Below are 23,008 nucleotides of genomic sequence, written 5' to 3'. Positions count from 1 at the left end.
CAATCGTGCACCCGCCAGGAGCCTCAACTGCTTCAACCGACGGCGCTGTCAGCGCCACCACCGCCTTCCACCGGTGGCGTTTGGAGGGGGAAGCGTAGCAGGCATGGCAACAGGAGCCGGCGCGCCGCTGCTGATAGCTGCTGGATTTCAGCCTGCCGTGGGGTTGACAGATTTTTTTTCGGGGCTCAAACATAGCTCAATGCATCAAATATTTTGAGTCTGGACATGTGCACCATGTGAAAGGCTTTCGCCCAGAAAACGGAAGCGAAGTGTCTGGCCGATGCATCGCACAGACGCGTGTCTCAGCGTCCTCGAAATGCATCAAACTGACAGTAATATTATTTCGTTCGCTGCAAGCAAGGTTTAAATTTTCCTTTTTCTACTCAGCTGTCAACCGTCCAGGCATTTCGGAGAAACCAGCTGCAGCTGCAAGGCAGGCATTGCAGGAAAATGAAAACATGTTGCTGCTGTGACAGTGTTTTTAAAGCGCAGCGACAAGTTGCCGAAAACTAGTCATCCGCAAGCATGGGGAATACCAAGTTCCAGAAAAGTACCCGAAGTTTTCGAAGGTTACCAATTGAAACTAGAAGGAATCAAAAATTCTTCTCTCGCGAACAACATAACACTTTTATTTTTTTTTTTTAATGTATACATTCTACTACGTAGGACAGTTATTTTCCTCATGCCACCTCACTCTGGCCACTTTCGGCAAGCTGCTGTTCGTGACGTTCCTGCTCAACGATGACGAGGAGGGATGGAAGCCGAGTCGATGGCGAAGATCGTGCATAGCCACTGCACAGCATATCGTGGGAACGCACCGCCGGCAGGTTTCACTCAGGTGAAGACGAGACGCCTCGTCCGCAGCGAGAGCAGCCGGCGCCGATCGCTCGCTTCAAACAACCACTGCCGTGTCCGCCAAGAACACAGAGCCCTTCCCTCGCGGTGTTGCCTTACGCGCGCTGGTGGTGGTGGTGACAAACGTTTATTTATGCATCGGCCGGATCTATGAAAGTAAACACATGCAGGTTTTATAGGTCCTCCTTTTCGACTTGATCGTTTTGCTCACTTCACATACTTACTCTGTCTTATTTTCTGAGCTTGCTGGCATTTATATTGTATATTATTAATAAATGCAACACCTATCCCTACTTTTCATTTATTTTCCCTGTTCCGTTTTCACAGAAAGGTGATTAGGGGATCGGAGTTCGTGAATGTTACGCAAAAAAGTGTTTAATGCTTCATCAACAAAGCATTGCCCTATCAAGTTCCTCTTAGGTGCGATATACAGGATGATTTTATTTTTTTTTTTTTAATGTTTACAGATCACTAGTTTGAAATCTGACAGAGTAGCATCGGTGTGGCCTAATCATGCGCACAGTTAGATGGACACGTGCGTGATAGAACTTAGTGATTGGACAATTACACAGCAACTACATATAAATGGCTGCATGATAATATTGCACAATTGAAGGATGAGTCGAGAGGCTGAGCCGGGAGTTCTAAGTTTTCCTTGATTGGCAATGCAGTTAGAAAAATTTGGATAAAACGTACGCATTTCAGAGCTCGTTGAGCTCATGTCCCGGATTTCACATGTTTAAAATGGTGTCAAAAGCACTTGGATACAGAAAATACGGGATACGCTTCCTTTCTTCAGCGTCCGTGCTGCGACGTCCTCTTATAAATCTGCAAGGCGGGAATCCAACTAACCAGCTCTTAAATGCCTAGGGCTGATGTTAAATTTTCTGAAATGCATAATCATTGCGAAAGTTTTAAAACTGGACTCAACTTATATGTTTACGGCCTTCAGCTTCACGATATTTTTGCCTCTCAAAATGAAACTAAAAAGGTTGCCTATCTAATTTTACTTAGCCTTCGAGCTCTGTCCGCCTTGCTGTAATATCCATCTGCACAGGCCGCACGAAAGTTTCGCTCTTAGAGTTTAATAATGGCACCTATAAGCGTTTAAAAAATTACATGTATAAAGGGATGCTTCAGCTACTAACTTAGGCATACGAGGTAGTAACAGAGACGTAGTAGTAAAAAAGTTAGTAACGGTCCAAGAACTTACCAAGAAATTAGCAACGGGAAACAAGAGGTTAGCAATCGCTGCAGTTACTAACTTTTCGCTCGTTAGAACGTTAGTAACGGTCCTAGCAGTTAACAATTGCAAGCAAAACGTTAGTAACTCCAGCCGTTACTGTTTGCTTGCAGGTGCTAATTTTCGATGGCGGGGCTCCGTCTCACAGGGTTGGCGGCCCTATTCCAGGGCATCACTGAGTTTTGCTGCTCGCTGGGCATAGATGACCAGTCCTCTTTGGAGGATTTGGTTGCCGCTGGAACGCCATATTTTCGAAACTTCGCATGATAGCGGCAGCTTTATCATCGAAATCGGCCGCCGCGCCATTGCGCGCAATGCTTCCGAACTGGCGAGTGGGACCCAACATGCCGCCGCATAGAGCACTGTCTCCATCCTGAAAGCGGAAGCGAAAGGTATCGAAACCCCCTAGACGAGCGAGACGAGCGACGATTACGGCGGCACTATGGGTCAAACCACTCCCAGCGCGGGAGTTGACTGGACTCGACCTCTCGTCTTCTCGACCCGACCCGACTTGGTTTACATGAACCCAGTAACCGGCTTTCGACCCGATAATTTAACTTGTCGTCGGGTCCATGTAAACGCCGCTGCCGCGGGTCGACGGCGATCCTTCCTCGGAACCGCTCCGGAGTGCTGAAGACGAGTAGTCGCTTACCATGTGGTGAGCCTTCGCTTTCACAATGGCTCCTCACAGCTGGTCTCGAGAGAGAGCGCGTGCTCTTTCTTACGGCCTTCTCAATCACCGCGGGAGCAGTGGGAACGTTTCCCCTTGAGTTACGCTCTCCACCGCCGCAAGGGGCACGACCTGCTCGTTCGCTCCAACGTTTATAGATCCTTTATAACTATCCTTTGTAACAACAGGGCAAACTGCAGCTGCTGTAAATACCTTAATTGCCGTCCTGGGCAATAATTGCTGTGGCTCTATTCCCACATAGCAATAGCTATACATATTTCATGCCGAAATGCTTATGCTTTAGCTTGCATGTTACAGCCCTGAACTGCTTCCAAGGAATCATTCATTTGTGAGTGAGCTGTTTTTCTTATCAGGTAATGCCATTAGTCTCCATTTCCTTTTCACACCTCTGTCCCATATTTCATTTTAATTTTCCTTTAGGAGGATTGGGTGGGAGTCGTAAGAAAGCTTGCATTTGTTCACACTAGCGGCGATTCATTGTAAGTTCCTCTTCCATAATTGCTATCTTTCCCGGGTTGCATTGGTTCAGGCTTCATAACATTTTTTTTTTTAGTCCTTTTCTGTATACTTGCCCGGACCGTCATATCATTCCTTTTTAAACGTTTGTTTGTTTTGTTTTTTTTTTTTTTCAAAATTCGTGATTTTAACGCCAGGTGCATGTCGCAATTTCAGACTTCCGTCTTTTATCTGCACTGTACGCATATACCTCGGCATCAACGGGACCGGTGCGGGCTACTTTTGCACATATAACTCTTTATTGGGCTGACCTGCGCCCGCAAAACAATGAAGCGAAGCGACTTCGTCAATAGCAACAGTCGTGCTCATAGGTCGTCGAACTATAAATGCACGTTGAATTCGGCAGTGCTCAATTTAAATCCGGTGTAGAAACAGCGAAGGCATACTGGAAAAGTCAGAAAAGTGGACAGACGATTGCGGTGGCAGCTGTGAACCGTGCGAGCAAAGGCCAATTCAAATTTTCGGTGGTGGCCATGTAATCACGCAAGAACTCTACTGAAGCGCTACTCATTTGGCAGATGATGCGAGCCCATGAGCACAGCAAAAATCATGCCATGGTGATCCTGATGCAAGCGAACTGCGCCGAGATGCCGAAATCGGTAGACCCCGCAGCACGGGTTGCGCGCGAGCTTTGAATGTCATTTGAGGGAGCATGCTATTGAACAGAAGGCGATGCCCGGGCGCGCCTATCGGGGCGCTGGAACCGTCCGGTTGACCGGCAGTCGGCAAAACGATCGTACAACACATCAGCGGACAGAAAACGTGCGTACCGCAGGCTTGCGGAACCGGTCGAAACGCGAACGTACAGCGGCCTTAAGCCACTCAACGTGAAGGGTCCAGGGGGTAAGAAAAAGCAATATCAGTTCAAAAGGCTGATGATTGAAAAAGGTTTGGGCATTGTTGCAGTCAAGAGACCAAAGTGGAAATCGAGGGCAACACATGACAGCATGGCACATTTCAGTGCGATATATGATGTATGTGCAGGGACATCGACTGGTTGCATAATATTTGCGCGGACTCTAGGTTTGAATCTTCAAAAAACTTATTGAGGACTTTTAGTTTAGGTTGCCGTGTACCGCTACCTCGCGAGCGTCAGTGCGTATGAGCAGATCACCCCACAGAGGTTTCGCAAGGTGAGGGGGTTCTGTTTCTTATGGGAGACATCAACTGCATAATCGAGAGTGAAGACAGATTGAATTTTAATGGCAGACTAAACGTCACTGAAGAATATTTTTTCCGAATCACCAAATTCCGAATCAGCGTCGAAACCTGATAGACATAGCGCACTTAGCACACGGAGGAAAGTTTGAACATTTTACCCATTTTCAGGGTACGAGCCAAGCGACCATAGCTTAGTAATGGTTTGTATACAGAAAGAAGGGTTAGAAAGAAGCTGGAGTCCGGGGACATGGAAGCTGAACGAAAATATATTGCGGGATGAAATATTTTTAAACGAGACGAAAAAGGAAACAGAAATTCTTTTGGCTCTAGATGCAAGAACCATGTGTGAGAAGCTGAGAAGGGTAGTTAATATGAAAGGTATAGAAAGAGAGTGTCAACTCAAAGTTATTGATCGGAATGAGGGAAGAAGTGCAAGACTGAGTTTGATAAAGCTGGAGACTGATGCCCTGGTATGTTCAGGGCCGAAATTATTAAAGCAAAACAAAAGCTCGAAAAAAAAAACGATGAAAATCATTTTCGAGGAGCGATAACTTTTGCCCGCTCAGAAAAACTACTGGCAGGAGAAATACCGACAAAACGGGCTTTATCTGATGAAAAAGCGTATGCTAGGTCCAGAGAGATATCAGAGGTTGAGCATAATGGCGCGATAGCACGGGACCAGGAAAGTATCACAAATGCTTTTTGAAAAATACTTTACACAACTCTTCGATCATCGAACACCGGATAAGACAGGATTCCAAGATGATTTCCTCTCTGTTATGCCAACATTGAACAAATATATCACAAGGCAGCTCGAAAGAGAGATTACCGTTAGTGAAGTGGAAAAAGCCATAGAAGATATAAATCCCGGCAAATCACCGGGTCCGGGTGGGCTGAGTGCTGCCTTCTACAAGAAGTTCAAGAATGTGTGGCCATAGCCACACAAAGGGTGTTCACAGAATTATCTAAGCGCAAGTCTCTGCCGCCGTCGTTCACCCATGCCCACACGGCTTTAACACAAGGACGATGTTATCCTGGGCACTGTTACAGGTTATAGGCCTACCACATTGACAAATGTTGACTACAAAGGTCTCATGAAGGTGTTCGCGAGAAGGCTCCGGTCGGTAATTAAAGATTTAATCGGGCCCAGACATTCGGGTTAAAGGACAGAACTGTATACACAAATATCCATGTCGCTAGAAGCGTATTAGAACTTTGCGACAGTGAATTCCTCAGCGCTGCCATGTTTCAGATTGATTTGACGAAGGCTTTTGATGGAGTGCCGCAAGAAACGCTTTTCCTTTCGCTAAAGCATGTAGGTTTGGGTTCCATCATATACGAAGAAGTCAAAATGGCTTATAGAATTGCACCACAAACCTGATCATAAAACGTGAATTAACGAGGCGTATAGAGAGAGAGAGAGAGAAAACTTAATTGTCGGGAGTAGTCTTACTGGGTCTGAGTGGAAGAGCCAAGTGGCCGTTAGTTGCGCCCAGTTGTATATCGGCGCTCGCGTTATGCAGCACTTCCTCCCAGGATTCAAGTAAAGTTCTCTCTTCTGTTCATCAGTGTTGCCCCCCCCCCCCCCTCCCCTTACCGTTGGTCTTTGCGCTTATTTTGCAGCCAATTATCCGCTTTATGAAAAGCACAGGCCTAATCGAAAGACTATGAGTTTACAGTTAAGTGATATGACTGTGACGTGATGTGATGTGGCATGTCTGTTATGTGACTGTACTAACTTCAACCATCCCTCTCTCACAACTTTTATATCCACTCACCCCTTCCCCCAGTGCAGAGTAGCAAACCGGTTGCTTTTACGGGTTGACTTCCCTGCCTTTCCTCCTGATCTTCCTCCTCTTCCTCCTCCTCCTTGGAGCCAATAAGTCGAAACGTTTTGCAGAGTGATGAGCTAAGGGGCTTCGGCCTACATGCAGGCGAGGTCCGAGTACTGGCCTACGCGGATGATGTGGCTTTTTTTTTTTTTTCACGGGACAGGGAAAGCATCACGGCTATACAAAAAAAATAACTCAAGAATACTATGACAAAAGCGGCAGTATGCCGAATTTATCAAAGTGTGTGGGATTGTGGCATGGCTGGTGGGATAAGTCACCAGCCGTTTTTTAGAAAGTCGAATGGTCTACCACGCCAAGCACTTATCTTAGAGTGCCACTGGCTGGACCTGGAGCAAAAAGGAAGTTGAGATGATAGAGTGCACGACTCGGTGGGATGGCCGCAACTTGTCGGTATTCACACAGGCTACAGTCTGCAATGTGTTTTTCTTGTTGCAAAAATTGTGTATATTTTACAAGTCCTGTATTGTATGCGGCGGATTTCCAAAAACTCCATCGCATTTTTGCAACTCTTGTGTGGGGAGGCAATTGGGAGCAAACGTCCTGAACGGCCTCTTTTGAAGAGTAGGTGATGGGAACTTTGTAATTTGTAGTTAAGGCAGATTGTGCTGTGCTTCATGTTTCTGCGCAGACAAAGACATCTCTTTCTTCATTTTTTCGTTGTCCAGCACATGCTGTCGAATGCTTACCGGATATAACCGGCTCATTAAGTAAAGAGGTCGTTATGGTATGTCCCGATATCTTCGAGAGCTGGTAACCGCTTATCGTTTTCTTGCCACACGTTTTACTCAGGAGTATTTGCACATGGTAAAGAAAAAGCGTCTAACGCAGGACCTCGTGGACATTGGTCTTGCGACAGGTTTTAAAAGATACATCTGGTCAATATGTTTTGAGAAGAGTGAGAAAGATGGTCATTCCTGCAACCAAGTCATTCTTCTTCCATCTACACACTAGTACCCTACCTTTTAAAACTTGGTTATATCAAAAATGAATTTATGCACCATGAGGGACAAATTGTTTCCTGCGTGACAAATCAGAAATAATTGAACACATTTTCATTCATTGTAATAAAACTATCTTTTTTGGGGACGTGTTACTTTCTCTTACACCGCAAGGTATAAAATTATTTCCCGTTCACTGCCATGCAGTACCACACGATGCCATGTTGTTGTTGGGACTACACTCTGTATGGCGCAGTGCTATGGTTTATCGAAATTGTGACACTGGAGCGAGATCTGTGTATGAATACTTTGTTGGTAGTATTGATCTTGAGTACTTTGTAAATAATCTGTGTGCATAACCGCATGTAATAAATACCGCGTGTTAAAAAAAAATACACGATGTGTTGAAAGATGCAGACTGTGGTGCTGAAACAGAGTTTGTGTTTGGAAAGTTGGCACAAATGAAACGACTTCATTTTTCACGGCCAGTGGATGGCCTAGCGAACTTGTAAACATAGGTGATATATATTTTGTAATTATGTACATATAGCAATAAAGAAAAAATTCCGGGTGTGGCGCAGATGGAGCTCGGTTGGGGATCCAGGGGATGGATGTTCGATTCCTGCTGAAGACTTTTTTTTTCTTTTTTTTTTCATGAGGAGACTGGCTCAAATGCGTCGCCAGCTGTGGCGGCTCAAGGTCAGTGCGGTCATGGTGAAGGTGCGACCACGACGAACGTGCGATACCGGCGAAGAAGCAAGGTGGCTGTGTGGCTACAAAAAGGAGAGGCGCGCGCAGCGGTTATGCAATCTTTTTGGTGCGGAGGTCAATTGCTTCGTCGCCAGTTATTTATTGATGACGCTTTTACATGTGCGACACAATAGGTGTGTGCTGGTCAGAATACACTGCAGTGTCTGCTTCCCGACTAAGTGTGTATGTGACAAGTAAAATCGCTTGCGGCGGTCTTTCTGACAGAGCTGTTATAATGAAAATGTCTGCACATCTTACATCTGGGTCGAGAACAAAGATGTGGGGGAGTTGGATGCTTGTTACGGAGTTTAGATTGCACTAGAATGCCTGTGAGGATTGTGTTACATTTTTATGTCACCCTTGCTGCGCCGTTGTTGTCTTCTTCTCCTCTTTGTCACGTTTTTGTTGCGCACTTATAATACTGTCCGTCGTGGTTCACCAACTCCCCCAATCAGCCACCCTACTACAGTTCATATTTTCCCCAGGCGATTATTGCGTGTTAGCATGCGGTGGAGCTTGAGCAGAGTATTGTTTACGTGCGAAAGGGCGCCGTTGGGAAAGAAGGCTGGCATTTAATATGGGCTTTTAGTCATTTTTTGAGCGCATTTTGCATTTTAGGGTGATTCCTTTTAGTAGATTCATATTCAAGGAGCTACATGGGTACTTTATTTGAATTAGTGTTGCTTTCAACGACTTAAGTTCGTTCAGTTAGTTACTACGACTGGTACATATTCTTCGGAGCCGTATCTTCTGTGCTTCAAATATGCCTCTCTTACAATGTCTTAGGTGATGACCGATACATCATAGGTATGGTTGTCGATATGTTCGTTTTCTGTGTAAAGAAATTCTTAGATTTTTATTTGTACAGGACAGCATGGATGTCGATAAAATTGATTTTCAATCTGGGGGACTGAGAACTAAAATTAATGCTGCTGGAGTAAATATCAAGATAGGAGGGGAATAATCGAATTATTTCTGATTCATGTTGCCATATTATGATGATGTCAATATTGAGCCGGTATGTGAACGCTTTTCAAGGAATGAATTTAGTAACCTAGTTTCCAGAACCACATGAATATGTTTGCCAGCGTTGGGACGAACAGAATATCCATGTTAGTTCCGGATATTAGAGGTGATATGATGGATCAAATTGGGGGAAAAAAAATCGTGTGGACTATTTTAAGCCGATAAATTCCAGATTCATATCAGTACGAATTTTTTATCAGCACTCGAGAAAGGGCGTCGATACCTTCATCGATATAAATTGATGCATCCTTTAATGTCAAAATTACAAACGTTGATTAGTTCATTTTAGTTAATTAATCATTTAGTCAAGTTGTATCCCGTACATATTTCCGTCTGGCTGTACAATCCACCTGCACAGACAGCACTGACGTATATTGTGCACGGTTCAGTAACAGTTAGGAATTAAAACACCTAGTATATGTACTACATGCAGTGATTATCGTCATCATGGCCAGGAGAAGTGCGCTTGCTTGACCCGCACCTGTTCGACCCACACGGAGCCCACGAGACGTGGCTGGCTTTGTGCGCCGCCGGCGCCCGTACCTTTGACGTCCAAGGGCTGCTTGTGGCTCGGCGGCACACATTACTTGGACGCCGAACAGCGCTGGTGGCACTGGAGACGATCCTTGGGGACTGCTTTAACCTTGGTACCGGTCAACTTCAGAAGGCTGCTCCTATACACAAGATTCGGACGGTCGACATATAGCCGTCGGCGCTTCTGCACGGCAGTTATCCTTCGCCGCCGTGACCAGCCGAGCATGATTCTTCTCTGCTGACATTCCCTAAATGCTGCCATGGCGTTTAACTACCACAGGATCTATGGTAGAGGCAGGCTGCCGGAAAGCAGCGGGCTTCCTGTATCACCAGAAGTCCTCTTCAATAACATCTTCGACAGAGTGGTTTCAGTTCTGTCACAACACGATCGTTCTTACGCCCGTCGATACAACCACGCTCTGCAGATCCCCAGCCCTTCAAGGCGCTCTACCATGGTAAGAAGCCCACTACGTTCACGACGACCGCCCTGCCGCTATCGAGCCGGCATTGAGCGTTCTAAGCACGTTGTTAAGTGAAGTGTGCCCGAGGACGAAGAAAATCAGGGTGTCGCGGAAGATGCAGTACCTGAAGAATCAGTTGAACCGTTGGACAGCGTACTGGACACGGAAACCACCTACCAAGCGACCGACTCGCTCACAGGCCCTCAAGGCTCATTGAGTGCATGCGCGACTGAGGGGCAGTTCACAAACTGACACCTCTGAATTCAAGCTCGTTTCCGGCTGCTTTACTACGATCTGCATTCCAAATCTTCCGCCCGGCCTCAAACGCATGACGTTGCCTAGACATCGATCACGCCATATTTGTCGACGTCCTTGTTCGAAGCGAGTAAGGCAGATGGTCCTTGCAGCATGGATGACTAAAGTCGATATGAGCGGAACTCATAGGCCGCGCTCATCACCTCTTTCCAAAAGTGCCGGGATGGAAAGTAACTGAGTTGGACTGAAGAGCCTGTTCCTTTCACTACGCTGAAATATTAAAGCCAACCGTCTTTTTGGGGCCCGTAGCTAAAATTTGGTCGAGTTGTATTAACTGCGTGTGTCAGCTCAACACATTACATCACATCTTATAAAGTAAGTATACGCGTGAAGTAAGACTGACAGCTTCTATTAGGGCGCTTTAGCTGTTGTGGTTATTGACCATTTGATTTAGAAGGCAGTTACCGCACGAATATGTTTGTGGGAGGTGGATACAGTTGATTTCCAAACAGAAGAAATTGCCGGAAACAAGCCTGGAAAATTATGAGTTGCCAAGCTACTTATGAATAGAGCGTGGTAAGAGAGCATTCGAGATTCATGCTTGCATGTGATAACTAAGCCCCCATACGTCAATAAGACAAGCATGACCAGCGATAAGAGAAGTCACTCGCAAGGAGCCCTTTTTGCAGGGTGTGGTCGGAGATAGGAACAAGTCCAGCCAGAAGTTCCCGGTCGCGGCCATTTTCTGCCGATCGGCGCGCCGCCGCGCGGGCGCTTCCTTGGAGACTGCGGAGCCGAGGTATCGCCACGGCCGCACCTGCCCGGTAGCTACGTTTAGCTAGCCTTCGGGTGCTAGTGCCAAAGATATTTTCACCGCACGGTTGTGTTGGAGCAAGCTTATTTGCATTGTCGTAGAGTTAAAATCGCCTCCTTATTAGTGGGACTTAGTTTGATGTTCACGTTAACAGTGTTGGTACTCAGCATGCAGCTGCGCTATAATGCTGCCATTTTGATGCCTTACTGACGAGAAAACGTTTGTGAAGCATTACTCCTGCGTACGACTTGCATATTAATTCCACTTCCAATGAGTTCTTCTTCCTTCATACCAGCCATTTCGAACCTCACCAATTAGGCTGTGCTGTCATTTGCGTGGTGTGTGCAAGTAACGCCAACAAGTTATCGCGCTGTGCTCATATGAGTCGAGAAGCTAACAGCAAGCAAGTTTTGTTGCGCTTTATTTTTAAACACCGCCGCATTAGGATCGTTTCTTTTTATCCCTGGAAAATCTCGCGACTATCAAACCGTAGCGCCTGCATGCCAAGCATGATACTTTTTTTTTTAAATCCTGCACGTGGATGTCGTACATGCCGAAGCAAGAAACGTGCAGCAAAGAAATGATAACTGGAACATGGCAACTCAATTTTCATGTGGTTTATAGAGTTTAGCGTCCAAAAGTAGCGTCGGCTATGAGCTACGCCGTAGTGAAGTGCTCCGGAAATTTAACGAATAACTGGGGTTCTTTAACATACGTACGCTGACATTGCCCACTGCGCCTTCAGCTTTGTCTTCATCGAAGAGCGGCCATAGCTTTCGTGATTGAACCCATGTCTTCCGGCTCAGCATTCAAGAGCCCTAACCACAGAGCCACCGCTGGAGGGCACAACACACACAAATATTAACACATGGGCGGCTGAATACGAGTATATTCTATTTCGATGCTTTCGGTGCGTGTGAAATAACCGTTTAGCCGTTCGGGCCAGGTCATAGCATGTATTGAAAAAGTGTTTTTGTTGGGTCTCAGGCAGATACTAACAACAAAACAGCTACTATGCTCAACCGTTTTACACGCGACTTCTCTCTGAAATAAGGAAATAACAATTCGGATTGCTTATAGTCGGAGTGCCGACAGCGCAAAAATAAAATAAATAAGAAGAAGAAGAAAAAACGGGAACGTAGGTCATTGTCTTTTTTTTTTTTTTTGGACTTACACAGTTGATTACGGAACGACAAACGAAAGCCAAAGATGAACCACTGGTGGCCGAAAACACACGTTTTTCCTCAGTGACCTTCAGCGCGAAGCTCGCCGATCCGGTTAAATCTCAGACCATGGAGTCCGATCCAAAATTCTACATTTTCATGTGCAAAATAAAAAAGTAAGAAGCAAAACGTGTGCATTTATTACATGTGGAGGGCAGTCCCAGAAAAAAAAAACGCCACCGCTGCGCATAAACGGCGATTTACAGTTGGCAACCTGCATGGTAGACTATCTTCGTATATTGAGTGTACGAGAGAACAGTGCGCTTCAAGATGCTGTATTACTATCTGGTACAGGGATGAATTTGAGTAGCGTGGCACAACACACATCTACATGCTAAGTGATAGAGCGCGTTAAACGACAGTATTGAAGAACGATCGCTCACGAACACGTATTCAACGCGAGGCGCCCGCGCGATGGATGGATGGATGGAAAAAGTTTATTGCTCTATTTTACAGTGGTTTTTGCGGCTTCAGATGGAGTCTTCCATCTTTCTTTTCTTCAGGGTCGGTTCCCCTAGTCCAGGGCTCCTCTGGGGGTAGCTGCCCTGCGTGCACGCGCTTACTAGGCCTTGTTGGGCTTTCATGATGTCGCTGGATAACATCCTCTTCCTTTGTTCCGCACTCGGGCTTTCTATTATGGCTAGCTCGTCTATTTTCTGGCAAGCCCATTTGGTATGGTATAGAGTTTGCTTGTCTCCACACCACGGGCACTCGCTCTCGTAATGCGTGGGCAGATTTTGCTTTGCATGTTTAGGCACGGGAATGTTCCCGTTTGTAGCTGTCTCCATGCTACGGCGTCTTCTCTATTTAGTTGTGTGGGGGGTGGGTATTTTCGTCTGATCCCTCTGTAGTAGTTTAGCATCTCTCTATAGCTGTGGGCTACCGGCTCGGGTTCCTCAGCGGGGTCTGGATTGTTGGATGCTCGGTTTGTTGCGTACCCTCGAGCTATCCTATCCGCCTCATGATTTCCCGTAATGTAGATATGTTTCGGCACCCAAACTATCGTGTGTTTGGCCTGGTTGTTTTATGTTTCGCCACTTGAGCGGAGGATGTAGAGCGCGCTGTCCCCTCTGGTCGCGCGCACCCGGCAGATGTCGCCTCATGTCGACAGTAAGAGCGCGCTAGCAGCCTGTGCGTGAGGGTAAACAAATTTGGTCTATAGAAGGCGGCACCTTTTGAGTGCACACTTCCCAGTGTTGAGGACAAAAATTTAACTCAGCGTTCTGTCACGCACCTGTTCTGTTCGCTTCCTTAGGCATTGAACGGTCAAAATACTGCCGACGAGGGGAGACAAAAAGGAAAGAATTGAGCAGCGTAGGGTCTGTTTGGCTACGTTGCACATGGGGACGAACTGACTGGCACGAAGAGCGAGAACATTTCGAAACGGACGTAACAGGCCGATGACAACAGAGCTATTTAGCTTGCCGGAGACATACTAGCGTCGACGTATACCGACCGCTTTGCCGGGCCCCTCCTGCGGAGGCGCATTAACAGGGTGGGTGCACTCGCGGCCATTGCTCTTGCGTGGGATCGAGGGGTCCGGTAAACCAGTATACGTCTACATTAGTACGTCTCCGGCAAGCTAAATTTCTCTAATAGCAGACTCAACGACTTTCATACCATGCACTGGGTGCTGCTTGTACCCCCCCCCCCCCCCCCTCATGTGTTGCACCCCTTCACTTCTTCCATGCTGTTATATAGGTTAAAGGTTCTCGTGCGAATGGTGTTAACCTTACACCAGAAAGAGAGTTGGGCTCCTATTCTGGTTGTGTGCTAGCCCGCTGTCGTTTTAGGCCTGCTTCGGTCGTAGTTAGCGCAAACATTATGATGTAACCGTTCTTTGTCCTGCGTTCATGGTGGTGCCATACCAATTCGCCTCCCGTTTAGCATCCAGCTGCTTGTCAAATTGGAGGCTAGTTCGCGATAGGGATTTGAAATGATGACACGTGTACCTCCATATGCATGCCGTTGATTGTAAATATAGATGTCAACTTAGAATTGAGACAGACACTGCGTCTTTCCTTTCCCTAAAACGAAACAATTAATGTCAAACTCTGTGCTAGTCTCTCGGCGCTAAATCGCCAAGTGAAGTCATGCCAATCCATGCCGGTTTAAATGGACTTAAAATCCGGCTTATTTTTTTCTTCTTCATATCCTGCAGCAGGCCATCCGCTTTTCGATGGAGGCGAAGATTAGAGTTGTCTCTGTGCTGTGTAATGTGAGTGCACGTTAAATATCCCCAGATGATAGAAATTATTCCGTAACCCTCCTCTACGGCAAATATTTCTCCTTTCACTCCCACCTTCCTTCTCCTACGACGCTGTTCAGGTGTCGACATAGCAGTGTGAGAAATATATGGCACTTTTCCTTTTCTATAAACTAATTTACATTTATATACTTCAGAAGCGTTGTCGGCTAGCCAGCAATTTTAAGCTTCTTAGTCTCATTATCGAGGCTTGTTACGGCCTGTTGGGAGTATAGTGCTTGCGATGGAACTTTTGATGGAGGAGGTTGTCATATCGTTTCCCATTCTTGCAATAGCTCGTTCGTAAAGGAGGAAACATTTATTAATTCTAGATTCTTAGATCGAGCATGGCTCCGCTCATACTCTAACTCATACCTTTTACGCACGCAGTGCAAAAAAGTGACTGAATTTTTCCGGAAACAGTACAAAATATGTGTCGTTTCGTCGTAACGATAGATTTTTCCGTCTTGTAATATACCCTTCCGCAGAGCTATCGTAGTCTTCTGCAGTTCTTCCAGTACGATAAACAAAGACGAAACTGCGCTTTTGCAACATGATTCCGATAACAGTTTGGCCTGATACCTTGATGAATGTGGTGCAAACGATGATTAGAGCTCTGGAAGTATGCTGGCGATATGCTGGTGGTGAAAAAAATGCAAGGCTTGTTGGAAAAGAGATGGACAAGATGAGGTTAGAGGTCATGAAGGCAGCGGCATATACGCCTCGAGGGAGGTCTCCTAGTTAATGTCGTAAGCTCTCAACGCTGGTCCCCCTCCAGCGGGATTAACTGTAGCCTTTGTCCATGTCTCCCTAGGCAACACCCTCTAGTCTAGAGATTGCTGCCCTAGGCAGGCCAGCTTCTCCCTTTGGTTTCTTCCGGGAACTGAACACTAGTCGTCAGTACGATGCTCTTTGTCACCTCCTGGCATGAGAGGGGAGGATCCTTTCGTGCTTCAGTTGCAGGGACGTCCCTATTTCCAAGGCATTAGCTAGAGGGCCTCCTTCGAGGGGCATTCGCCGCTGATCATGGCGGTGCGCTACTGTAAACCTTGACGGAGACATGGGAACCATGCTCCATGCTCCAAGATACATCGTTTTTTCCAGGACACAGAAACGACACAGGTCGTCAACTAGGGCCCTACCTGTTGAAAAGACTGTTCGGCACCTGAAGGATAATGCCTTGAATATCGTACCGGCCGATAAGGAGGGAGGCTTCTGTGTCCTGGAAAAAACGATGTATCTTCACAAGGCTTCAGAAGCGACCGCTACAAATTTCAAAGAGTGTAAAAAGCTTTCACTCGCAAGAGTTAAGACAAAGGCAATGAAGTTTATAGAGGCTTTAAAGCTGGATGGGCTAGTGCACTCTGTAGAGAAAGCTGAGAAGTTATCCTTAAACATGTTCTTCAGTGCCAAGACACAAAAAGATGCATGCCCATTCCGAGTGATTGTTTCGGAAAAGGGATCCTGGCAGCAAGCCGTAGCCAGGTTCTTGCAGGATAAGTTGAGTGTTTTAGACATTGACGATCCCTTTAGGGCAAAAAATTCGGACGAAATAATTGAGTTTTTAAAATCAAACAACAACAAACGCATGGCAGCTCTGTCAGTAGATGTAAAGGACTTGTATTATTCCATACCTCACGAATCCCTCTTAAAAAATGTCCGCGATTGTATTGACAGCCATGGTGCAACAGCCTTCCAAAATAATGCAGGTTTATCGGTTGACAACTTCGTCGAACTGTTAACAATGTACCTGACTTCCACGTATGCGCAGTGGAAAGATATGACAGTAATTCAAAAACAAGGAGTATGCATTGGATCGTTCCTAGCACCATGTCTTAGTGACATCTTTTTAGCGACACTTGACAAGATGCTGCATGAATGCCTTCGCGACACTAACGTTTTAAAAGTTTTTAGATTTGTTGATGATTTCATTGTGTTCGTAGGTTGTGACAAAGAATCTTTTTCGGCTAGTGTACATAAGCATCTAACGACGTTTGCAGAGTGCCTAGCACCATTAAAATTGACGCACGAGTTACCGGAAGATAATTTCATTAGGTTTTTAGATATAGGGCTTCATTTTTCAAGTGAACACGTATGTTGGGCCTTCGAGCCCAGAGGCAACAAGCCCGTATTTTTTTTTTTTTTTGCTTCCCTTCAGCTCGGCACACTCCAAAGCCGTAAAACGAGGCATTGTGAGATCGTGCCTTTCCAACGCTCTGAGCAAGTCCTGCCTGCATTTGGTAGGACGCAGCTTTGACATCCAGTTGCAGCGCCTTTCAAGCGCAGGTTGCCAACCGGGCTTGCTGACATCAACGGCCGAGAACCTGCTGAAGAAACCAGCCAGCATGCCCGATCAAATTGACCAGAAGAAAGTGGCGGTTATTCCGTACATTCACGGAATCTCGTACAATATTAAGAAGATCGGTACTAGGGCTGGTGTTAGAGGGGTTTTTACCGCTCCAGAAAAACTCTCCAGGATTTGCAAGAGAGTGAATGCGGAGGAGGAGGGCGTCACTTGTTCGAAACGTCACCAGCATCGCTTCGTGGCCTGTAAAAAGAGCGTTGTGTACTCGATACCGCTTGCCTGTGGTAAGCAGTATATTGGCCAGTCTGGGAGGTGCCTTAATGATAGGCTGAGGGAGCACGCTAGAGATGTCAGGAACAATTCAGGTAGCAAAATGATTGACCATATTTGGAACTGCCGCAACTGCACTCCCGCGCTCGGAAAAACGTCAGTACTGCGCCGGTGCAAGACTCAACTTGGAAGAGAGATAATTGAGGCTAATGAGATATAAAAATCGGGTAGCTCGTGTGTCAGCAATCCTTCAATTTTGCTCTCAAAAAAAGAATTCAGTTATCTTGCGCAGAATTAAAACTCGAAGCATGCATTCACTCGTGCGATGATGGAATCTGTGCTGATCTGATATGTATGCGAAGTCCCTTCTTTTCTTCTCCTTGTTGATAAGAGCAGCTGCTGTATTTAAGCAAATGTTCCGTCAATAAAAACCTGAGTTGTTAGTAAGCGCTTGTCCTGTCTACCTCGTTTCTTTTGTGTCGTGTTTTTTGCGCAAAAAACAGAATGCTAAAAAAAAATGGCAGCCTGCTTCGTTTTCATGCAGTCCTTATACATTCAAGCGCCGGGGGACTCAGATCCCTCTTAAATACGGGTAGGGAGTCTCGAACCCTACAAGGCCCCCTGACTTTAAGCCGTGGGTACATGGCATAGTACTGGTGGCCGAAACCCGGAAACAGTGCTGGATTATGGAACACCATATTGCCGCATATACTATTCAAATCTGTATATGCTACAGCCGCTGGCATGCGGCCTTATCAGTGTGATTGTAGCGCACAGACTGATTCTGTACTCTTTGCTTGTTCATGCTTTGTCGCAAAACACAGCTTTATCATTTTCTTTGTCACGCAAGATGCGCCGAGATATATCTCGAGGATTCCAGCCACTCACGTTTGTTTCCGCAATGTTCTAGGTTATGACAATCACCGTTAGTGGTTTCATCTAGACGTTTCTTCGCCGCTTTTAAATTGAGCGTTGGCGCGTGCGACGGGCATTCTTGGTTCGACAACCGACGAATACGTTTGCTGTTATCGCCGCTACCGATTGCTTAGTTTTTTTTTTTTTTTTTTTTTGCGGGCGCACGTCAGCCCAATAAAGTGTTTCATTCGAGTGCAACGCCAGTGTCTTCATTTGTGGCTACCGAGCTTGTCACCACTACGTCACAATTTTATATGTAATAGATAGCCGGTAGCATGGGCCGAATTTACAGAACTCAAATTGCGTAATTACGCAGTTGTAATTGAAAACATTTGTAACGAACATGACACCGGACATCCATTTCGAAAAATTTATTGAATTTGCGGGTAATAAACTCTATTTGCGCACACAGTTGAACGTATTTGAAGTCCCCGGCAAGCAAGAGCGGATGACCGGCAGCCAAAACGGCTGATAGCGAAGCAAATATTAATTGGTCAAAGCCAAGTGGATTCTGCGACCCGCCTTTCAAACTCAACCTCGACATCGCCAAACCTCATAAAATTGGACAATGCCACCCTGCTTTTAACAAGAAAGGAGCACCTCCGGCGCCGTACACATGCTCTTATACCTCCGTGTACGGTAAGCCTCCTCCGCGGTCTAACCCGTGCAGAGGAGGTGGCGCTTCGGAGGATTAGAGTTGGGGTGGCCCTAACACCAGCAGTGATCCGAAAGTGGCCACAATTTCGGTATTTATATCCACACCCTGGGTGCCCCATCTGCAAGTCTAGAAATATAGAAGCTGACGTGCATCACCTACTGTGGGATTGTCCAGCGTTGAAGCCAACGCGGATCCGGCACCTGGTGGCAGCTGGCCTCTCCCCCCATAATCCGCAGTCAAATGCTGTTTGGACACTGGGACCGCATCATCGTTCACTCCTCGATTTCATTCCATCAGCCAACCTTTTTTCATTTATTTGACCACACCCTTCATCCATCATAACATTCCTTTTATGCCCTGAGGCAATAAGCTTCGCAAAAAAAAAAATGGTCTGCGAGTTATTTTACTGGCGTATAGCGTTTATGGAGCGATTTTTTCGTTCGCCGCAGTAAAAGTCAAACACAATTGTTCTGCCTTTTGTGTCAGAGAAACATGGCGGTCATCAGCTGGTTAAAAACAACCACAGCCATACCTCGACTTCTAGCGTAACTAAAAGTGCAGGAACTTTTAACACACAACCGATGTGCTTCATGCATGCAAACTGAGAAAAGTACGCGCTTGAACAAAAATCTAATCAATCTTCTGGGATTTGGCGAAATGTTGGTGAGGATGTTCAATGAATCAGACAATAAATAACAAAAAGCCATTTTGTCTGCTGTGAATTCAGAAAAACATGTAATCATCCGAAAAAGGATCCTACAGCGTCCTGGGTGGAATGGTCAGCGCATGCCTCCTTCACCATCGGAGCATAGGTCAGTCGGGGAGGAGTGGACTTGGACGCGCAGGTCGGCTGGTTTGACAGGAGAGGAAGGATTGCCATGTTGAAGCACGGTAAGATCTAAGGGCCGTGGGAGTCCTGCAATAGGTTGTCCCTAAGCCCGTGTTGACGTGGTCCACCCATGACGTCTGAAACGTCGAGATATCCACGAGAGGCTGCTCGTCGTTTTCCTGTGCTTCCTTGGAAAGTGCTGATATGCCGGGCGCTAAGAGCGGCTGCTGCAAGGAACCGATTGAGACAGAAGTGAGCTGCGTATCGGCCAGCCCCAGGTTGGTTTGTGGGGTTTAACATCCCAAAGCGACTCAGGCTATGAGAGACGCCGTAGTGGAGGACTCCGGAAATTCCGACCACCTGGTGTTCTTTAACGTGCACTGACATCGCACAGCACACGGGCGCCTTGCTTTTCGCCTCGATCAAAAAGCGGCCGCCGAGGCCGGGATTCGATCAGTCGAGCGCCGTAACCACTGCGCCACCCCGGCGGGGCAGCCGCTTCGATAATTCAGCACGTGTTGCTACATAGACGTAAGCAGCGCGCTTTGGCCCCTGGTGTTTGGGCACCTCTGCCTCCAGTGTTGTAACCCCTGAAAACTTGACAAGGCCACCGCACCCCAACAGCCTAGGCTACGGGCCAGTACTATCGAATAGGGTATAATTAACGGTCAACAAATAAAACTGAGAGCGCGGATCTAACTCTAGTCACAAGGTGTCCCCTCGCCACTTACATCCTTGCGCGCAAATTCATTTGCTGTTTCTTTTCACACATCTTGTCGTGACGTTAGCTGTTAGGAGACGGCTTCATGGCAGACGGGATCATTCATTGACCTTGTTTAGTTTTCAGTGGTGACGCGCTGGTTCGCCGTTTCCCCATCTCTGCATTGATGCCAGAGCCTTCATTGCGTACCGCTGGGCCCTCACGAACCTTCGTAGCCGCGGGTTGAGCGGCGCCTGGCTCAATAACCCCATGCGCTGGAAAGAAGAATACTCATGCGTGCCCCCGTCAGTCCTCGTGCAATCATTCGAGTCCTTGTTCGCCACATGTGCTTGGGCTGCCGCTATGCATGACCCCTTATCCAATTATTTCATCCCAGAAGAGCTTAGCACCAGGCTAGGGGAAATCTTGTACCTATGAAAACAAGTAGGTACCTAGCGCTTCAGTTCACGCCGAGGCACACGCAGTCCGCAGTGACGTGCTTCTGCTGCACTTCTGGCATGCTGCAGTTCAGACCTAAATGGCCGAAGACTGCACACCGTTCGCACCTCGGGGTCTTTCTTGCATCCTATCGCACGTGACCCGCCTGGCTGCACCGAGCGCATACTCGCTGTATATCCCGGTAGAAATACACCTTGTGGCCTAGATGGATGTAACATTGGGCACCGGGTACCGCATCTCTAGCCGCACCACCCGCATTCAGGTGAACTTGAATGGATTGTATTTAAAGGCCTCGTGTTGTATGCCGTGAACCTCTCCGAAAGGGACCAACGCCGCCATCAGGACGTCGTCTGGTAAGAACGAGGGCAGCCATTAAACGGTGACATGCATCGGCTGGCGGGCTCATTGGGCCGGCAGGAACGCTTTGGTTTCCTATGCTGGCGGCGCTGGGCATTCGTGACTTGGTGTCCTGTGCTTGGGACGGCACGCACACCAAGTACTTGCAGCCGCCGAGGTGCTGAAAGTACAGCACGCTGTTCGGCACCAGCGATTGCCTCGACGACGTCTTGGGGTCTTGGAGCACCCTAAGGCACTACAAGGTAAAATCAGTGTTCTTTGGGAGGTTTGGGGGGGAAGCTGGGGGCTGGCAGCGCATGGCTATACAATCGTTGCCTGGGCTTTGGGACTCGACGGTGAACTACGCAGGCTCTGGGCGAGTTGAACGATGGTCAAAGTGACGGCTTGCTCTGGTTCCATGCAGGCGACGACTTGATAGCGAGACGATCTTATCCTGTGAAAGGGCATCTCGCTCCATATATCGCCTCTGGCATGCCTTTTGCTCGAACCACCGAAAACCTCGCTCGGAGGCGGTTCGCCCACACGACTAAGCTTTTCGCATTCCTACACCTAGTAGTCTCAACTTCCTCTGGCGATTTTTTTACCGTCAGGTTGCTTTGGCTTTTAGGAAAGTGGCGCAGTGACTTCTAACATCTTGGTGGACACCAGAACTGTGCCGTGAGTGACACTGGAAAGTGGGAGCAAACGGACAAATAAAGAGGTGCCGTGGCGATTAGTGCATTTCTCTACACTTGCTCGACATCATACTGACATCGTACGACACTCAGTTTGAGTACCCGGTTTCGAACTGCAGGCTTTCGAAGTTGCGTCCTGGCCAGATTATGCCGCCATAGACGGGTTCGGAACAGGGTACTCCAGCTTAGTGGTCGAGCATCTAACCACATCTAACCACCCTAACCCAATAACCTCTTAGCCACCGCGGCGGGTTCCGGTAGCTATTTTCCCGACATGGTGGCATCATTTGTCACCGCCGTTACCACAACGTTTGAAAGGGGATGCTCATATTAGCCCACTCACGTATCCATGCAGGGTATCCATCTTGTGCACCATTAGGCGATGCACGCAACAGACCATCGGCTCGCGGACCAGGCGTCACATGACGTCACGTTTCCGCTCCTGGATGTCCGCGCCTAGTCTTAAATTGTTGACATAGCACCGCTAAAGATTCAGCCCATGTCGAATCCAGTTATTACCACTTGTGAATGCGAAGGGCAGCGGAACCTGAACAAACGGATGAGACTTGGGCGCTGCTCTCCCCTTATTTTGGCAAGCCGCAGACCTCGCAGGGCAGAATAAGATGTGACGTGACGCCCGCTCTGCGCGCCAAGGGTACGAACGGTACGTCGTGTCAATCGGCCCTGGGGAGACTGTACTGTGCGACAGCTATGCTGTTAGGAGAGATTCCTCACCTCACTGCTCTCTGCGCATACACCGCATTGTTATGGCGACGGATACGCGGCTGGGGGTTCTTCTGCTTCCCACAAGGTGAGAAAAGGGAGGAGACGGTGAAACGCAACTGATGCAGCTATTGAGACAAAGCCGAAACAAGTGATATTTTTGTTTATTTAATGTTCAACTGTAATTGATCTCGTCGGGCGAAGCAATGCAGCAGTTGTGTGTGTCGCAAAATAATATTTTATATAATCCAATACATATACAGCTTATGAACAATGTTTGTTGATTTTAGCTTTTAACATCGTGTACTTTTCTTTTTTTAGTAGATGTTACAGATAACTGACGTATATGTGCTGAATAAAAGCTGCCCAGCACTCAAACCAACACGAATCCGGCACATGAGCACAGCTGGCCTTTCAGCAACCAATCCTGCTTCACACGTCACTTGGACGCAGGGACCTCATCATCGCTCACTTCTGGACTTCATAAAATCAACCAACCTTTTTCCATTCATTTAATCATTTATTCATTCTTCATCTCATAACCTACTGATGC

The 23,008-nt window shown here is 47.1% G+C and overlaps 1 pseudogene; it reads left to right on the top strand.

Moving 5' to 3' along the window:
* LOC146183660 (uncharacterized) overlaps positions 1 to 23,008 on the top strand; it is a 39,729-nt pseudogene that overhangs the window by 15,996 nt on the left and 725 nt on the right.

Source organism: Amblyomma maculatum, chromosome 7, assembly GCF_055883805.1.
Source record: "Amblyomma maculatum isolate TAMU_Amacu chromosome 7, ASM5588380v1, whole genome shotgun sequence".
NCBI lineage: Eukaryota > Metazoa > Arthropoda > Arachnida > Ixodida > Ixodidae > Amblyomma > Amblyomma maculatum.
The sequence above is the reverse complement of the archived record's forward strand: the minus strand, read 5'-3'. Positions and strand labels throughout refer to the sequence as shown.